The sequence below is a fragment of the Amblyomma mixtum genome, chromosome 2 (genome assembly GCF_055824585.1).
Source record: "Amblyomma mixtum isolate Tamu chromosome 2, ASM5582458v1, whole genome shotgun sequence".
Classification (NCBI taxonomy): Eukaryota; Metazoa; Arthropoda; class Arachnida; order Ixodida; family Ixodidae; genus Amblyomma; species Amblyomma mixtum.
In genome coordinates this window covers 43,829,183-43,849,055 of record NC_143013.1, presented here as the reverse complement: position 1 = coordinate 43,849,055, position 19,873 = coordinate 43,829,183, and the positions used below count along the sequence as shown (strand labels likewise).

At 49.7% G+C, this 19,873-nt stretch overlaps 1 protein-coding gene across 1 annotated transcript in view; it reads left to right on the top strand.

Moving 5' to 3' along the window:
* The first annotated feature begins 301 nt into the window (after positions 1-301).
* Positions 302-19,873, top strand: part of LOC149359160 (protein FAM107B) — a 187,927-nt gene continuing 168,355 nt past the window's right edge. Inside the window, exon 1 of the mRNA XM_089571405.1 lies at positions 302-316. The gene's annotated coding sequence lies outside the window, so the exon portion shown is untranslated. The remainder of the gene's footprint in view (positions 317-19,873) is intronic.

Here is a 19,873-nt window from a genome sequence, read left to right as displayed (position 1 = left end):
CAAATTGGCCGACTGATTCAGCCGGCCGACTAGGAAGAGGCCCTCGTACAGTGAGCGGCGGCATTGTCGGAGCCGGTCCCGTTACAGCGTGCTGCTGCCGGCATTGAAGAAGCCTCCTCCGCACCGTACGAGGCGGCACGAGCTGATCGCCCCGTTCTGCTTCCTGGGGCATCTTCCACGCACACACAGGAGCGTCGTCGGCCGGTGCGTGCTCGCAGAGGAGGAAGCAGCTGATCGCGCCGGATTAGAGCAACGCGTGTCGGCCAGACCTGGCTGCTGGGCTCCTCTGGCTTCTTCTCCTCAGACGGGAAGACAGGTAGGGGGCGAGCGCGTGCTTTGCAGCGATGTGCTTGCAATCCGTCTTCTTCCTGATTGCGCGCCGCTCCTGAGCCGCCTACCTCCTCCTACGCAACTATTCCTCACGGCCGCTTCGCTCGTTGCTTGTTTTACTATTTTCTTGGTGCATTGTTTCCTCCTTGCTTGCTTTTGTTTTACTGTTTCCCTGTCCTGTGTTCTATTCGGCTCACTTTATATATAGCTCTTGATCTTTTATTTCATCCACTGTGTATTTTTCCTTAAACGCGTTTGTTTTCCCAGCATTTTATTTTTCCGCACCCGCATCGCAAGCGGCAGTTTTGTCCGCAGGTTTGTAGGATATGTTGGCGAAGTATATATTGAGCTCTTTCTGAGCGCAGTAATTGTTTTCCGCGCTTTTGTTTCGTTCGAGCTTAAGCGGAAAGACGTCTAGTTTAGGAAAGCGAGCGGGGCTTTTTCTTTCGCAGGCGAGCGGAGGCTGAATTCGGGGGTCGTTGAGGGTGCACGAGCTCCGCTCCAGTAAATATCGCGGAAAGTGCGCTCAAGTCGCCCGAACCGAAACGGTCGGGAAAACAAGAAAACAAGGGCCTACCCGTGCGAGTTTCTTGGTGGCTTGAGCAGCTGCAGTGATTAAATCCTGGTGCATTGTGAGGCTTTCTGCCAGAATTGCTGATCCTCTTCTCTAAAAAAAAAAAAGAAGGAAACCTGCCCGCTTGTTTAAGAATAAGACGTACGTAACTACACATCCGATAAAGAGCCTCCTTCGATGATTATTTGTAGCGGGGATTTCGCCGCCGAGCTGAGGTGCAGCCTCGACCCACGGACTTGAACAAGCGACCGTTACCTTGGAGGCGAATTTAAGTTCTCTCTACCCTCGCCGCTGATGTTTCTGTGCTAGCGCGTGAAACCATAATTTAGTGAGTCTTAATGAGGGTGACGACAGTTCGTTAGTCTTTGCATTGCTACGTCCGCAACGCTTTTGTAATAGGTCGCAAGTGTTTACAGTAGTAAAACTTTCAAGAAGAATACTGATGTACCTTTTTGCTGATTGCGCTACCTTGTTCCTGCGGGCTATATGTTATGGTCAGGTTGGCAGGTCCTTATTATACGAGGCATGTATGGGCTAACCAAGATTGTGAAGATTGCATCCCTTTGCTCGCGCACGTGCAAAACAGCAAGGAAAATTCGGCTACCATGTGGTTACGCAGCGAAAGTACGCAGCCACCATCTTTTGCCCCGTTGTCAGCGTGCATCGAATCCGGGAAGCGCGGCAACTCGTTCGGATCGCGCTATGTTTCCAACGCCGTGAGAGATATATGGCGCATAAGCAAACTGCTCTCGATCCTGCACTTTCTTTAGTGAATAGAATGGCGTGCACGGACAACACCACGCACTATCTCCGCGTTCACAGAATGCTGTAGCGTAAGTTATTCCTCACGCCTCATCGTCCGTTGTGGGAATAAGGGCTCCCCGCGGGAAGCGGGTGTGGAGCTGTATTCAAGTCAGCACCTCGACTGAGACCAGTTTTGTCCAGGAAAAGCTTTCTCATCGAGCTACCCGCGGCTGGGCACGTTGTAAGCAGTTTGTAAAGCAGACACGAACTATATGAACAAGCTCCTCTATTTTTTTTTTATTTACATGAACAAGAAAGGAGACGCTGGTGCCGCATAGCGGCTCCGGCTGCTCCTTTTCACCCATTCATAGAAGCCAACGAAGGTCTAAGAGTTTTGTAGGCTACCGTCATGGAGGAGGAGGAGGCACTATTTAATGATAATTGGACATGTTAGCCTGGTAGCCCAACTGGCAGGCTACTCCATCCAGATGAGGGTGAAAAAGGTGACGCGAAGCACGTGCACACACAGACAAGAAATGCCTTTGAAGAGGCAAACAAGAACAACATACATGTAGTAGATAGTAGAGGCATAATAAATGAATAAGGAAATAAGCCTGTACGTTCAGTCTGATCAGCAGAAATCCCCCCCCCCCCCCTCCCTCCCCAATTGCGGGTCGTCTTGCGCGCGAAAAGTTTCTTGGATTCGCCCCTTATTATCGGAACAGCGGTAGCACGATAATGGATCTCAACGAGTGTGGCGGTAGTTTGTTGTCATTGGTTCGCCATAGCCTTGCCGATTTAGTGGTCGGATGGGAGGACTTACGGCAGCTCTGGATTCCACTGCACAACAGGGTATTGGTTTGGAAGCAGTATCGAAACTGTGTTGTAAGTTCATTCACAGACCATCCATGAAGTGTGTCTGTATACTGCGCCTCTGAGAACATAACGGCGCTAATGCGAACGGAGTTGGACGCTTCATGCTCTGGGGTCGCAACAGTGTTCACTTTGCAGATCATCATCGTGTAGGCACTTCCTTCTAAACGACCAGGAGAAGGATAAACACGGGTCTTGCGGTCCCCCAGTGATTTGCCTCCTCTGGATGACCGGGTGCAGCCGAGCACATCCACGACGCTCACTGAACAGCGCGAGGATACCCAAGCATTCATTTCTATGACCGCGTGGTCTTTAGCGACCGATAAGAATCAATTAACGGGGCAGATTACAGGGACCGCTGACAATGCACGTGCCGGGCGGGGTTGTGCGGACGCTCTGCCCACTGCCCTGACCGAAAAAGAAACGCCCGTGATCCTCCACGCCGTATTTAAGATGACTCTGAGAGCTGTGTTCTGGCTCTTTTCTATTTAGAATGGGGTATTTATGCTCACGACGTGAAGAGTAAACACTGCTGTACGTAAGGGCTCATACTCATGCCTGCGTACGGGCGCATGCAAGCGTGCTCACTCCGTACGTTTGTTCCGTGCACGTGTTTATAACCGCTGTTTTTTGTGTGTGTTTGCATCAGCAACAACCTGTGGTTTCAACATTGCATCAAGGTCTTTTACCGGTGTCAGTCTGGTCGTACTTTTCCGTTCCTGCTTCTTTTGATCAATGTTTTAGTACCGAGGTTATTAAATGGATGCTTGCGCACTCAGAAAGAAGTACAGTGAAATGCGTGAGAGGAGAGGGGCAGATATGTACGCGTCTCTTATGTTGCGAACCTTGAACACAACATGCGCTTCAATTCCTTGCAACGCATTCGTCTTGCAGGGGGCACTACCAGGGGTCTGCCAATATTTCGTTCCCGAAAACGACGCATCAGTACACGGATGCATGTATATTGTGACTCGTGTATTTCTCATCTGCATACCAATATGGACACTCAGTTGTCACTTCAGCTTCTGCGCCGTTGTTTCTTTGTGTCATGATTCGTTGACCGAGAAAGAAGTGTCTTTTCCCGCGTCTGCTTCGGTTCCTTAGATGAAGTATTGCAGCCCCAAATCAGATGCCACAGATAAGCCGTTAGTGCCATCTCGCACACTGGACGCCTGCCCCCTTTTTCCTGCTGCTGCTGATGCGCCGGGCTTCGTTGGTGTGAATAAGTCTGCGACAACGCTTCCGCTCCTCGGAAGCATCGTTTTGAAAACAAAATCTCCTGAAAATACCTGTCAGTAACTCAGCTAGAGAGACTGCTTTGGCTAAACCTAAAAGCGTAAAACTCATCTTGAATAAACAGCCTTTCGCGAAGTGGTCTGAGCGAAGCAAATTGGGAGGCCGCGAGAACGGAACGCCTAAAACCAACGAAGCAGTGTGCGTTGCTTCGAGGACGGGCGGATCCGTAGCGCATCCATTAGTGGCAAGTGATGCCCATAAACCGAGGCTATGGCAGAGGCTCCGATGGTGCGATGCACCTTCCACTGTGCCGCATCCGCGCCCTACCCGCCAGGAAGGAGTGAACGATTAGCTCCGGCATTTCTCGGGCGCCGACGTCGTAGCCGCGAATCGGGGCTATCATGCCGAGAGGAAACGCGCACCGCGGTGACCTCGGTTCGCGACGACGACGTGCGTGGGGCCGGCGTTAAGCACCGCGTGTGCCCGGCTGTAGCTACACTGTCCGGGGAAGGGGCTTTGCAAAAGGAAAGGGTTTGCCTCTGCAAGCGTATACGCGGTGCGGTGGGGAGGGCGATGCAAGAAAGAAAAATCCGACCGAGGTGGCAGTGCAGCATCTCGCGGTTAAGGTGCACGGTCGACGCCGGAACGTGCGAGGAAGTGACGCCGGAAGAAATTTGGGCCGCGTGCCCGGCACCCAACGTGGCGTAGAACACGCGCCGCCTGACGCGGCGGCCAGCCCGGAGCCACCCAGTCCCACGCGCGAGCAGCTGTGGCGCCTGCTGTGCATGTATATGTATGGGCGCCGATGTGTGCCTAACGAGTACCCTGCCTGTTTATACCACACACGCGCAAGCAGCGGCGTACCGCTCCGATCGCTTCCGCACGGAGCGGTTGTTACTGTGGAACTGCGTCCAGCTTGGGAACCGGCTGCGTTGCGATCCCTCCAAGAAAAATAAGGATGCCAGTGCGTAGAAGCGCACGCGACGACCAGTGTGCCTCTTTCGCAAATAAATCGTTTTTGCGCGCGCATGTTCGGCGTGTATAAGCCACGAGCGCTGCATTCATCAGGGCATACTGTAGCTTGTTATAAACCCTGTCTGTAACCAGGCATTTTCGTGGCTCGTCTGCGTAAACTATAGCGGTTTCCGGAAAAGAGCTGCTCCACAGCCACTCGTCGCGGAAGTTCTGCTTTGAGCACGCTGCCAGATTCCTGGGCGTCATCTCTGCACAGTTAAAATATCCATCGAAACTCGTGATGTCTTTGCGTCATCATCATTTCTTGCTCGGCTTGAATAACTGCGACTGTCTCTGGTTGATCTTGTCCCTTTCTGTGCCCACTTTCCTCTTCTTTCATGCACACACGCGCACACACTCATGTATGTACGATTCACTCCTGGCCTCTAGTAGATGATAGATATTACAGCAGGTCAGAATATATTTCTGTCTGCAAGAATACTTACCGGCCGCTCGGCAGCTGTCGAGAAGCATTTTTATTGTCTGGCGCTATCGACACCTCCCGTTCGGAGAGAGACGTCAAGATATATATATACACACACATCTAACTGTGGACTGCCCGGCACGAAAAAGAAGCCGCCGGCGGAGCGGAGGCCGGCTGTCTTTGTCGGCTCGTTCACATAATCACAATTTCCGCGTTCGGCAATTGCTGCCTTTGGCGGACCTCTCCCCCCTCCCTCCCTTACTGTCCACCCTCGCAACCGGCCTTTTAGCCCTGCGGGCAGGAAATCCGACACCCGAGATAAGGCCACCTATAATACGCACCGTCCATTTATAGGCCGCACAAAACGCTCCTTCCCGCCGAGCGTCCGTTGCATTCGTCGGCATCCAATTTTCGGCGGGTCATTATACACGGGGCGTCGCAGTAATCGTCGGAGCGAAGTGTGTCAGCCAAACGCTGCGGTCGTCGCAAAAAGGGGCGAGATCTGTGACGCAGTAGCCCGGTGAGCTGGCGTGCGTCAACTAGCGCGGGAACGCGCATATTTGAGCTCCACGAGGCCGGATTGTTGTTATGCTAGGTCTTGTGCAATTGTTTAGTACCAGGCAAAAGGCAATTCCGACTTACATATCTTCTTTTGCCTTATTAGTTAGGTAACACTCACGGATACACATTCGCTGTTTTCGCACACAGCAAAGTATGTTTGTTGAAGGAATCTCGTTCCTCGTTCAGCCAAAGGACGTTTTTATTACGAAAAGGCATCTGTCGAACCAGCCGGATCATTTATAGCACGCACAAAATTTGGTTCTCAGTGAAGCGCCTTTGACTGTTCTTTTGTGCAATCGAGATTACATGGACACTATCAGATAAACAGCTGGCTGATGTTTGGGGACGAGTTAACAAAGCCGAGGAAGTTTCCGCCTGTCATACAAGCTACCGCATTCGACAGATGAAACACGAAGTGAGCCACTGACGCAATTAGCGCACACGCGACTCCTGTCGACGCATACTTATAATGCTCTCAAGCCTGTTCACAGGCTGTGGTTATGTCATGTGTCTCGCAGAAGAGAATGAAGAGTCCATTTTTTCTGCATTCAGTGAGGAAATAACTGCGAGTGCAGAGAGCTATACGCAGCAACGCATGAAACCAGTGAGTGTGCAAACAGCAAAGCAACCACCCTTGGGACTGGTACATGCACACGCTTCCGAAAGGAATGTGAAGGACGCTAGGAGAAATCGGAATCTTCTCCGACTTCAATAACAGCGAGACAGGCCAGTTAGAAATGCATTCTTTCTCACGGCGCATTTCCCGCTCTGCACGTAGACATGAACGGGCGTGGCCGAGGGTTAACGCAGCCTTCCGAAAGAAAAAAAGTAAGTTTGGGGGGGGGCAGCCACTGACCGGTCAGGTTAACGGCCTCACCTGCTTTCTTTGGGTCACCACCATAAACGTGTCCCATTTCTCCTGGACAAGTATCCACTCATAAGATTATTTCGGCTCTTCGGAAAGTGACGGAATTCGCTCGGAAGGACTCGACTTTCAGAGGATTACGAAAATCAGAGCGGATAGTGAATGGTTCGAAGTTGCGCGACGTCGAATGTCATCTCTCAAAAAGCGTGTGTAGTTCGAGGTGTGAGGAACTACGTGCAATTACTATTTCTTTTTTTTTTTTCTTTTTTCAAGAGAGGTCGAAAGCAGAATGTAGAGGCAGGGAGATGAATCAGCCAGTGCCCGCTTGGCTACTCTACATATGGGGAGAAAGAGAGTGAGCTAGAGAGAAGAGAGAAAAGCTGAGTTCAGTTCGTTGTGTGCCAGACGGAACTTGCCCGAGTTGTCCTTTGTGGCCCATAAAAGCAAAGGACATCAGCAGTGTGTCTACAGACTGCCGCTCAAATACGTGGCTCGTAAAGGCACCTTGATGGCTTTCTTATGTGACGAAGTTTGGAGCCACGGTCCCAGAATCTTGGCCTCATTAAGAGGACGTAAGTCTAAGCACTCGAGTGCTGCCTCCAGAGACACTCGTTCATTGCCAAAGCTTGGGCAGTGGAAAAGTAGATGCGCCGCCGTTTCGTCGCACCATGCAGATTTCGCCATCCCGACTAGTCAGGACCAAAAACGCACTCCCAGTCACGGGCGATGCAACAGGGTTGGATCGCTAAGAGAAGCCAGGCGGTAACTTCAGTTCCAATCTCTTTTTTTCCAAATTGTGCAGACGGACTTACTTTTGCCTTGCGCAGACAGCAAATTGTCTAATTTTTTAGGGCTGCTAGAATGTTCCCTGGAGCAAGGGCACCGCGGTTATGCAGCCGCTGCTAAGCATTGACGATTTTATGTGTGCGATATTCCGCTAACGTCGGACTGAGCCAAGGCCTTTCTTGTATTGTCTGTACCGATGCAGATTCTTTCGTCATTCACTCATGGCAGCCCTGAGAATTTGAAAATTCCCGAGAGCGTCATTGAAACCGCCAGAATTAGTCCCAAATGAAAGGTGGATGTTGTTCATTATGTTCATTTAGTTGACACAAACGAAAATGAAAGCTGCGGGGGAACTAGGACTGCGCTGCATATAGTCCTTCGCAAAAAAGGGCTGTCTGGGCCTCGCCATATAATTACTCTCTGGGCTTTCGTTTCCAATTAACACTAGCACGGCGGAAGCGACAGCGAAAGCGGTTTGCGACACCTCGTAGAGGAGGCATTTCGACAACCCCTGCGCGCACACGTCGTGCAGACGTGGACAACGCTTCTGCATTACCGTATGTGCGCTGCACAGGTCCTTCTTAGGCACCCAGTTTGTGTGGGCCCATCGTCCGTCCGAGCTTCGCTCCGATCTGCTGCTCGGTTGCGCTGACCCACTAAGCTTTTCGCATCGCTGCACCAAGGGCAGGGTGCGTTTTCTGTTATATCTTTTTTTTTATATAATGGAATAGCATTAGAAGCCTCATCGGGGAATTCCCATTGGCTGAGGGAAGTAACGTCACCAGACCGGAAGTGACGTCGCTTCTAACGCTATCGTATTGTCAACACATAATGTTATTCGATGTCCCTATGAATTTTTTTCTTCCGAGATCAGCGACAAGTGAAAAAAAAATCAGTCAAGCAGCTACATTTAAACAGTACTTAGCTGCTTTCGCTCGGGTATATAGTGATCACCTGATTCTCTACCTGTCGCCGAGTACGTTCTCACCGGTTAGATTTGAATATATCTACCATCGCGCTGTTTTGCCTTCTCTGCTCTCTTTTTAGACAATAACTCTGCGGTTAGGTAATTAGCATCTTGCGTATTCCTTACGAAGCCTTTAGAGGGAAGGAGAGAGTTGAGATACACTACCGGGCTGCCTAATGACAAGACACGTAAAGCCATGAAGTGCGAGACACTGCAGTGACAATGATTACGTTCTTCGAACGAAAATGCGCAAAGAAATACGCCCAACGGAAAAATATTGCTACGAAGAAGACGAAGCTGGCAGTGGCGCGGGACGGAGCGCTCGCGCTAGGCCAGCGGCCATTAAATCATCTCATAGCCATCTGTCAACCCGTCTCATTCCTCGGCTGGACGTCACGTAACAATATTATCACTCCGCAGCTCTCGAGATTAGAGCAGAGGAGCAGGCAAAATAAAAAGGTACTTCTAATTCACGATAAAGCAACAAACGCAGCAGCAAAATGCCCATTCATGGCGAGGTACGTCGATACTGCGTGGCGTAATGACATATGCATTCGCTCTGTCACTTCGGCACCTGGTTCTAATTTCAAGCAAATCATTCGTGAAAACTAGCGATGTAGTCACGTGCAAAGCATTGTTCCGTTCCTACAATGCTTTTATTTATCGGCATTACCGTGGTGAGAAAAATACGGAATCCTTTTAATTTTCGCATTGTATCTCACATTTAGAAGATATTTTTATTCGGAACGCACGACAATGACGAAATAGCTCACAGTAGCCGAAGCCGACGCAGGAAGTGTACTTTTATATCGTCCTTCCCTACATCTGGTGTCTACATCGAACACTTTCGCTCTACGACACCACTCAAAATACCGCTCTTTCTTTTTTCCCCATCGGAACCAGTCTAGTTTGTTATCTCTCAGTTGTCAGGTTTCACTCTGCGGACGTAGTATAACGACCAGACGGCTGTTTTTTACGACGAGGCCTGAAAGCAGGCAGTACGTGCTGAGGTACATGTTGTCGTTTGGGCCGTATATGTGCAGGGTCGTTGCCGGTGAAATCGAGAACCCGTTCTCGCTTGCCTGCCTCGATCAGGCAACTCCATCAGTGCACTCAGATAAGAAAAAGTATGCCGCACTCTCAGCCCCTCCCTGTCCACACTCATTTGAGATGATGTCTCCGAGCAACGACTCCATGCTAAGAACTACGTATTATGCTGTTGTTTTTGTCCCCCATCGAATGGAAACGTTTGGAGCGGCTAAATTTGGCCGCTACCGACGCTTTATCGCATTTTGTCCCCGACGGAAGCCTAATTAAAGGTGACCGAGTAAAATGGAGAACTCGTTTTATTGCGAGGCCCCAGCAAATCAGCCAGCGAGCCATACGGGATACCGCCGACGGCTGACGCGTAAAGTCGGAAATAAATCTCCAGTGTATACGGCGGCAGATGACGTCCTCTCGCGGTCTGATTCGGATTCATTTCGTGGAACGCCCTGATGGCATGCAAGCCGTACTTAAGCAGGGTGTCAGACGTCAGGACGACCTTACTTCTTCGCAAACGATAGTTTATGTCAGGCGGGGAGCGGCATAAGTGCATACGCCATGTCAGTTTTGTGTCTTACACTCAGTGGGCTTAGTGAAGTCTAAATTATGTGCATTTAAATCACTGAGAGACAAAGCTATTATTCTGCACATATCTAATTTTAAACTGTCAGAACAATAAATTTCTCGGCCATGTGGTGTCATGCGAAGTTCTGTTTGGATAACCTGCGCATGGGTCCGCTCATGCTGGTGTTCAGTAAACCTCCAACAATGCTCCCGCAGACTGAGTGTTGTTTGCGTTGTAGAACAGTGTAATGCGCAATGACAGGCAGCACAGAGAGGCTGGAACACTAAACGCAAACCGCTGCCTTCGACTTTTAGCATCACTCGTCGTCTACACGCCCGCACCGTATACTGAAGCGGGTTCCGACCACAGCCCGCGCTTTTCACGTGCGCAGTTTTTGTACGCGTGTCTGCAAAGCAGCGCAAATAATAGGGGCCACAAAGTCTTTTGATACGTTCCTTCCGGTCGTGAAATTTTATCGGCGTGACGCCAATGGGAGACTTTTATGTGCCGCCTTAAGCGACCGCATCCTGGCGCCATGTCGACCGAAGTGCACAGCTTTGTATGCTACAGGTCTTTGCACCGTTTAATACGCATATATGCTCAGAGCTCACCCATTTCTTGTCCTGACCCGCACAAAAGCACTAGCAAACATGGCACTTTTATTTGAATTTCACCATTTTTTCCCAAAGAAGTGAATAAGCAACTCTACTGCCTGTCTGCATTGTTCTCTGCGTTCAGGATCATTAAACTAATGATTCGTCTGTGGCACTCCTAACACTCCTAATACGCCATTCTCTCTTCATGTGCACGGATTCTTTGATGGCAGACGACAGCTTGCTTCCCTCTATTCAATGCTGGCGCTTCTCGTAGTCCCTGTAGGAAACTCTGGCTGTATGACCACGATCATTAAAGCTATAAAAGCGCCCTGGTATCATTGATAACAACCAGGTAGTCTTGAAACCCTGTCGAAATGTTCGCGTTTATAAGGAACTCCAGCGCATCAGATTCCTCTTTGTCGTAAACGAAGCGGGACATGCTTGTAAGCGCCGGAGTGAAAGTTTCTATTAAAGTACCCGTCATTATTTTCGCTTGCACTTAGCTCTCTGCATTTTCCTTTCAGTCATCTACATGCGACCTGTGTCCATTGCTCATTGGCGATAACACCCACCCGAAAAGGCAATCAGAGCGCGCGTTAAGCTCTTTCTTACTCCTTTTCGCCGGGCAGTCGGTGCGTTTAGAGTCTCGCTGTGCCAGAGTTTGAAGGTGGCCCAACTGCATTTGGCGAAAAATGAGCAAGAATAGAGCTTTCTATTGCGCAAAACTGCTTTTTATCTCTCTTGGAAGGATGGCTTCGTCGGACAGGCAGTGGAGCGGGTTCGAACCGGTGATAAGACCTTAGGCTTGTTATCTACAAAGCTCTCGCCGCATGTCTGACTTCCTATTCGTTTTGAAACGGTTGGGAAGTCATTTGTGACTGTGTAGGTTGGCTGCCCAAGAGACGACATGTGTTTGCACCGAAACGCGGTGCATATCTCTCCGAGAGTTGTTGGACTCTTTCCTTTCTTACTTTCTTCCAGCGCGCTGCTTCATGCGAGGCTTGCTGCTTCATGCAACGATAAAGGCGACATCATCAGCCTGACTACGCGCGCTGGAAGGCTAAACAAAACTATGATTGAGAGACGAAGCATCGTGCTTCGGCGTGATTAAAACTGACAGCGCGGCAAAGGAGCACCAATAAACAAGAAAGTGATCGGCAGAGATTTGATTTTCAGCTATGCTGTAATGAGAATGATTCTTTTGAATATTAGAATACTAACATATCGACAGAAAATGACTAATAGCCCCGATGATTCAGAGTGGGCTAACATATGAGGAAGCCGACTCATTCACATAACCGCAGTATACGGTTTGGTTTGTTTTGGTTTGGTTTATGGGGTTTAACGTCCCAAAGCGACTAAGGCTATGAGAGACGGCGTAGTGGAGGGCTCCGGAAATTTCGACCACCTGGGGTTCTTTAACGTGCACTGACATCGCACAGTACACGGGCCTCTAGAATTTCTCCTCCAAAGAAATTCGGCCGCCGCGGCCGGGATCGAACCCGCGTCTTTCGGGTTAGCAGCCGAGCACCATACCCATTGAGCCACCGCGGCGGCCGCTGTATACGCGTCATTCAACCTTGCACATTTAATCCATTATGTGATGTCCCATGAGTTTTCTTGTGAGCAATAACTAAGTAAATTAAGAATGCAGGCATTAACTCTCACAGCCTGCGTTATCGGCGGGCGAATGTTTTGTGCTGAATAATTTCTGTAACGAACGGCGCAGTGTGTAACACAGTGACCGCTACGACGGCTGCTGAATGTTAAAGCCTCTTCGCAGTCTTACCTAAGTCTATCTACTATAATAAGCTCATCCAAACCAAAATGAACTATTTTTGAGGGGGGGAGCCTCACTGCATCTGCTTAGCCAACGTTTCGACAAAAGGACTTGTCTTCGTTCTCCTTGTTCTGTGTTGTCAAGAATCCCACCCTCCTGCCCTGTCTCTATAAGAAACCATCTGTCAGCCTCTCTAGGGACTTCAGTGAAAACTGGAAAGAAAAAGCTACGTATCCTCCACGCACCAATAAGCTACTGCCCTATGCGGCCATGCGTAAGGCGGAAGTTGCCGGCCTCCAAGCATCTTGACGTACGCCTTGTTTTTCTTTGTTGCTGCTGACGGGAGGCTGTGCTCCTAAAGCAAGTTTGTTCACACTTCGGAAGTGAAGCGTTCTCTTTTTTTGGAAGCATCCTTCGTGACACGTAAAATTTACTGAAAACAACGCACGTCGCGCCGTATGATTGAAGGATAGCAGTGTACCTGTAGTTTGCACTAGCAAGGACTTGGTCATGAAAGATTCTTCAGTTCTCCTGAGGCGAAGAGAAGTACGGTAATTCATCTACGTACTTCTCTAGTCCCACACCCCCACCCCCTCCTCCGAACTATTTTTCTTCTTGCTAATGTCGTAAAGCAAACTAACATCACCTTGGACTGTTCGACACATTGCAAAGTGTAGTTGAATGTGAAATTGGACATTTAGCACTCAAGAACTGAGAATTTATTTTTCTTTGTCGAACTTCTGAAGACGAGGACTTTAGTGAAAAGTGAGGCGCTGTGATAAATCGTACGTCTAGGGTCATTGTCTCTACTTGGCAAAGAACAGTGTGTGTGGTTTCATACTGAAAACTGCGCAAAAAACGAAGACACAGAACGAGAAGGCACGACACGGGCGCAGTCTATCAACTGTGAAATGCTTGGGAAATGGGTCTTAGACCAAACAGTTGCCTTGACGGATGAGTGATAAGTTCCCCCGCCAAGCAACCATAAGTCCGCCTCGTGCGGCATAAGCCCAATTTGTGGCCCTTTTTCACTTCTCCCAAGCGTACACCCCTAAAGGAAGCCGAGCGCCAGACCGGGGGACGCTTGTACCCTTTTGACCGGTGGGTGCCCGGCGGTGGGTTTCGAACCACCCACCTCCCGCAGCCGAGACGGGCGCTCAAACCACTAGGCCACGACTGCGGCCCAGTACCAACTAGCCCAGTTTACCGTTCTTATTAACTACAGTGTGTGGTTTGCAGGTTTTTGTAATCGGGAAGCATTCCTCGGTTGCACGACGATACTTGTTCGCTTTAATAATGGAATGGATTGAATGGCGCGCCCATATACCTTCTGCAAAATGTAGACGGCCGCATGTTTGGATTTTTTTACCCGCGTTGCCGCTTCGAAGGTAGAGTATAGAGAGAGAGAGAAAGGAAGAAAGGTTAACCAGAAGAGAATTGCGGCTGGCTACAACGCGCAGGAGGAATAAAAAGTCAGGATGTAAAGGGGAAAGAGAGAGTTGAAGTAAGGATGAACGATGAGGAACTGTCACAACTCGGGCACATACACCCGGCATCAAGAAGAAAGTCGATGTGGCTCTAATACAGGCCATGTTAGAAGTTCTGTACTAGATGCACAAGCGCCAGTTGCGCGTTTGCTTAGACGGTGCGGTAATCTACGCCAACAGCTGTTGACATACTGCACTCATACGGGCATGGTCCTTCGTCATCAGGAAAAAAAAAACACCTTGCCAGACCTCGTTGGCGGCTTCGAAACACGCTGCGACATTTCGACATATCTATACATGCGAACGTAGAGCCGGTAGCAGAAGTGCACCGGATGTGAGTGTGCATAAAGAAAATTACTTCCGCAGTCAGTCCAAAAAATTGCCTGACATGCCTGCAAGTATGTGTGGACACACATGCTTCATTAGCAGGTACCAAGCCAGGCGCATGGGTCGCGGGGCAGCGCTATAATAAACTTATTCCTGAGCACACGCATCCTGTACACTTCTGCTGGCAACTGTATGTACTCTCTCACAACCAAGCGCCTCAGTAACTTGTTTCGTAAATAGCATGAACATAACAAAGAGAGGCTTGAGGTAACTGTACCGCCTTGAGAATTTGCATGTATTATGTGCCTTCTGGGACATCTCTGCCAAGTAACTTTGGCATAGAACGTTCCCTTATCGTTCGTCACTCTGCAGTGTGACACTTAGAGAAGAATTTGAGCGTTGCCGTGATGTCTGACAAAGGTGGTTCTTTTCATTTTTCAGTAAAAAAAAAAAAAGACGAATAGAGGCTTAGGCTATACCTGAGTCAGCTAGACTCAACCCACTTTCTTTAGCATTTCCTCAGTGTACTTTGTACAACAATCCCATGTGGCTATGGCGCCATTTTGGCACCAAAAATCTGGAGCCCAGGCGACCATTCTATACTTAGAGCACTGCAGGAGCGATATGCGGCGAAGAGAAGAAATACGGGACGAAAGGGTTTAAGACGCGACGGCGGGAAGAAAGTTCGAAAGAGAGAAAAATGAGAGGACGAGGCTTTCAAAGGGTGTCTTTCCAGCCGTCCTCTTCCGCAATGACGGCGGCACGACGAGGCCCTTATTGCCGCGGGCAAGATTATGTCGCGGGTCACCTGCCACCACCCGGCACGCGCGCTCAACGACCGCACGTGACCTGCAGTGCGCGCGTCCCCCGCAGTTGATGTCTTTGATTTGCGATGCTCTTGTAGTGCAGTGCCCTCCTCTTGTCTAGCTCAGGTTATCCGCTACTGTTCACCGGTAATGGAGACTTTTAGCGTAGCGTATACGGCCACCGCTACAGCTTATCGCGCACTGCGAACCGCCAATGCGCATGCCCATGAGCAGATGGTTGCGTCGTGGTAGGTGTGCCTGCAGCTGGCCTGCACTTGGTGCCTGGTGGTCACCTACGCATGCACACTGGTGGACCTCGGTATACGCAGTCAGCGGAGACTTTAGACAGTATGTGCTATGCTAAAGGTCTCTAATGTTTCGCCCTGGGGAACACATGCATGACGCAAAAGCTTCCAGGGCCAGCAGTGATTCATGAACCAAAAGAGACAAGAAAAATGCGGTATGGCACGGTACGGTACAGTAAGGTATTGGTATGGTATGGTATGGTATGGTATGGTATGGTATGGTATGGCATGGCATGGCATGGCATGGCATGGCATGGCATGGCATGGCATGGCATGGCATGGCATGGCATGGCATGGCATGGCATGGCATGGCATGGCATGGCATGGCATGGCATGGCATGGTATAGTATGGTATCTAGTCCGTAGTGTTTATTCTTGGTCTAGTTGCGAATTAGGAGAGAGGAAAAAAAAACTGGCTGCCTCTCTGACATGCCTTAAACGTTTTCGAATGTGTCCTGGCGCTGGTATGCTGAGTTCGTGGAGCGAAGTTTCGATTGTCTCTTCGATCAGCCGGCCGCGCATCGGTTTACCGCGGCAGTTGTTGGACACCCGACTACTTGCAATGTGCCAATGATATCATACTCCTCACCCCCGTGCCTGCGCTGCGTGACTCGACGGCTCAGTCACGCGGGGAAATGAGAGCTCGCCCAGCTCTGGTGACAGGGCGGTAAAGGTCCGCCTCCCCACACAGTGCTTCCACGATGACAAAGCCGGTCAGATGAGGCGGCCTCGGTAGACCGAACCCTCTCCTATTACCGTTGCTGACTGCCTCCCATTAGCTAGTCCTTGTGCCTGCTTCGCAAGCGCAGGGAAAGAGTGGGCATCCCGTGCAGCAAGAAACAGAATACATACAATAAGAAATAGTGCGAAATTTTTGTTTAAACGATTTTTTTTTTCTCCATCAAAGCTGACAGGATGAGGCTTCACACATACCTCGGGTTTATCAGCTTTGCTAGTGAAGTAGCGCTTTTGCGCTAAAACATGGCTTCGGCTTCTCAAACACAGCTGTGGAGCGCTGTTCCCCGCATTAAGCACATTAAATTATTTCAGAAGTACGTACACTACATTAATTGACTTCGTGCAACTAAACGCTTAGTGTCAGACACCCATGTAAATCAGCAAGGTAGATTTAGGACTCGAGCAAGAACTTGTTGCTAGGCCAGCTGTTGCGTACGAACACAGGGAGGCAGACGGGACAACGCGCAGGACGGTTACCACGAGAGAAGTCGCATTCTCACAACTAAATCCGCGTTCCTAGCCAAGCCGAATTCAAAGTTCACACTTCCAGGCATTCCTGTCACGTATGAACGAGAACTGTGCCCCTTTTCACTATACGTAATTTTCAGAAGCTCTAACTGATGCCTGCAGCTCGAGCTGCGACGTGAATCACCACTCCACATAAGTGATGCCATATCGTGACGAATAGACAGGCAAAAGCGTCGAAAGTGGTAGTTACTAAGTGATCGATTTGACTGGTGTTGAAAGTATAGAGGAGGTTCTGCCTGGGCGTTCTGTCAACACTGCGTGCTATGCACGCTTCGATCGACGACAGCTACGTCCCCTGGCGTTGCCAGTCCGGGCTCCCCTTAATGTAGACGGCAGCAAAGCGTCACTTCAGATTAACCGGAAGTTCGAATCAAGGGGGTTCTTGTCCCACGTCTTTCGCGTTGTTAGCTCAGAACAGTTCAGTACCAACTTGCCTTACTGCTGTTAGGATGTATTATTTCGCACATGAACCCTTAAGCCTGTTTCACATGCAAGCGAAAATGCTAGCGAATCCTGTCGCCGCGGCGGAAAAACCTGTTCTGAGTCGTCGTTGCGACGAGCGGCGAGGTTTCAACAAGTTGGAAATTTTCGCTGCGACGCGCCGCTCAATCGCTCTGTCGCCTGCATGTGAACCGGCCTTTACGTATACCACCAGCCAAACAATGGGCAAGTACAACGAGCACTGGCTCATACACACGAACATGACTAGGCCCGAGTGTGGGCTACCGAACCTCGGAAACAAATAAGGCGTGTAATAAAGAATGGGTGAGAGAAAAAAAAAAACGGAGTATTGGTTGCTCAGAGTCGGCGCAAAGTCGACGCAGGCATCGTGTTCGCTGCGCACTGTTGTGCCGTGTGAGAACTTCCAGCGTCGCCGCGGCCCGTTGCAGCTGTCCTATCTCGGCGCGCTTCTTTGTTGGCTTGCCGCAGTATTCGGAACGGGGGACTCGTTCCCTCAAAAATATGCATGTGTGTCGGACGAATTAGGCGAGACGTGGTTCTTCTTCGCATTCACCACGCGCGATATTCGTGCCGGGGCGAGCGCGTGACATGCGCGGGGAGAAGATGGGGGCGCAAGATGAAAAAGAAAGAAAGAAGGAAAAGGACGCGAGCGTACGAAAGAAAACTGCGCTGATCCATGGCCGCGATGCGTGACGCGGTTACGTATGCTTGTTAGCGAAGCGTATTCTCGTCTGTGAATTACGCCCTGTCGAGCACGTCTCCGGGCGCAGTGAGGACACCTATTGTGCTGGCCACTGAATTCGGTCCGGTATAGTGCTCCTGTCTGACTTTACGAGGTAGACGAAAAAGATAATTCCAAGAAGTATCCCTCTGCGACAATTCACGCCACCAGCATTATTCGAGAGACTATAGGAGCAACTCAGCGAAAGTTGAGTTGTGAACTACGATAGACAAACAAGTCTCTTGCTTTCAAGATGCGCATATGGCGGCTGTAAAGAAAAAAAACAACTAATTTTTGTGTCCTTGTAATATGTATCTCATGTCTTCTTCGTCACAGCTGCTATGTTTGCACAGATACTACCTTTTTGCTTATCAATGTAGGAGGTCTCAGAACAGTCTTATTAATGCTTATTATTGTAGGATGCCCAGAACGGACTGGTACAAGAAACTGATTTTGATTCTGATTCGTAGTACGGGACCTCCTTCTGTATAGTTTTGTTCATGTTGTGTTATATTTCGATAATAACAAACCTGGTTCTGCTTCTGATTTTTGTCATGCATTACAAGCTGCCGCAGCCCAGCTACATCCTTTAGAAAACAGAGACTGTCCCATTCGTCTTCAGTTAACCCTGCGCTGCGCCAGCTTGGATCACCCTATGTAACCTCGCCACCTTGTATCTTCGTTTTGGCTGTGCTGCTAATTTTCGATTACTCTGGCATCCTAAAGCGAGAGCCGTGATGAGTATGCCAATTGTGCGAGAAAGGCAACAATTGATAGCAAGATAAACTAAGACGATCGTTGCTTCTTGCTCCCATAGATGCACTGTTCGCTTTTTTTTTCGCGACATTGCTTGCCACATGCTTTTAATCTTTTGTCTAAAAAAAAATTCTGTACACAAAAATTCTGCAAACCACAAAAAATCTTTTGTAGTCATGCTGTTGGAGAATGATGTATCGTTACTTTTCTGGATATTTTGGCTTTATTAGCGTTTCAGATAAGACTAAGACAGAGAGGGCACATGGAAGTGGTACTCTGCAATTTCGTGGTTAAATAAAAGGAAAAAAACCTGTCGTTATATGGACCCCAGTGCTGCCTCTATGTTGTCTAGCTAATAAGAAAAATTGCTCCAGGGTGGACCAGTGTTGGGTAAAGGTCGCATTTTTTATGCGTTTGCTCCTCAAAAGGCTCAGTTGATAACAAGTAGCGTCCTTGAAGCATCCCTGTACCGTGTATTCCTGGACATGCGGGCGTGGGCCTTGCCACTGCCCAAGGGGGTGATCTTTGTGAGCCGCTGCTACGCTCACTGCTTTGGAGAGACATGCGGGCAAACCCAAAAAGCAGAAACCAAGAAGGCAAGGTTTCTGTTCTACATATGGCGAGGCGTGTCTAATGTCGCCGCCACGGAGGGGTCACCCTGTTCGGATTACACGCCCTCTGGAAATTTGGAACGGACCGCGTTTTGGTTAATGAGGCCGGCAGACCTGCCTACGGCTCAGCCCGTGAGTACGCCTCGTGATATGGGACGATCCAGGGGGAAAGAGAAGGGGAGAGTTGACTTACGAGGAAAGGTGAAAAGGTCGGCCTGAGTCAGCGCGTGCTTTGGTCAGCTGCTCCACGCTCGGGCAAGAAGGGGGCGGGGGAGAAGGAAAGAAAACGGATGAAGATGGGGATCGAGAGAGATGAGGACGTCTGTATATGTATACAGTCGCCCACGCACTTAGCCCGAGCAAGCAGCACACGCTAGCAGCGGCCTTATACAACGTACTAAACCGGCTCTGAAAACCAAGGGTTAACGGTTTTGAGAAGACTGGTGGGCTAGCGCGGTCAGAGCGGCCGTAGTAAAGAAAAAACCGAGCTCCTTGCGCACAGGGAGGCGCGAAGAGGTTAGCTAAGTGGAACTGTTGGTGCATTTCTGAGCACATGCAAACAGGACAAGAATAAAAATAAAAATAGGAAAACGTTGCCTTTGTTCAGTGCCCTTCTCTTCCTGCTTCTCGATTTTGTTTAGTTTAATGTGCATGCGCTTAAACCGCGTTCGCGGCAGGTGTGTAGCCAACTGTTACTGTATACAAGCTTCGCTCCACTTAATAAGCTCGGGCTTCCAATGCTCGCAAGCTATACCAGCCGTCTGTTAGGCGGG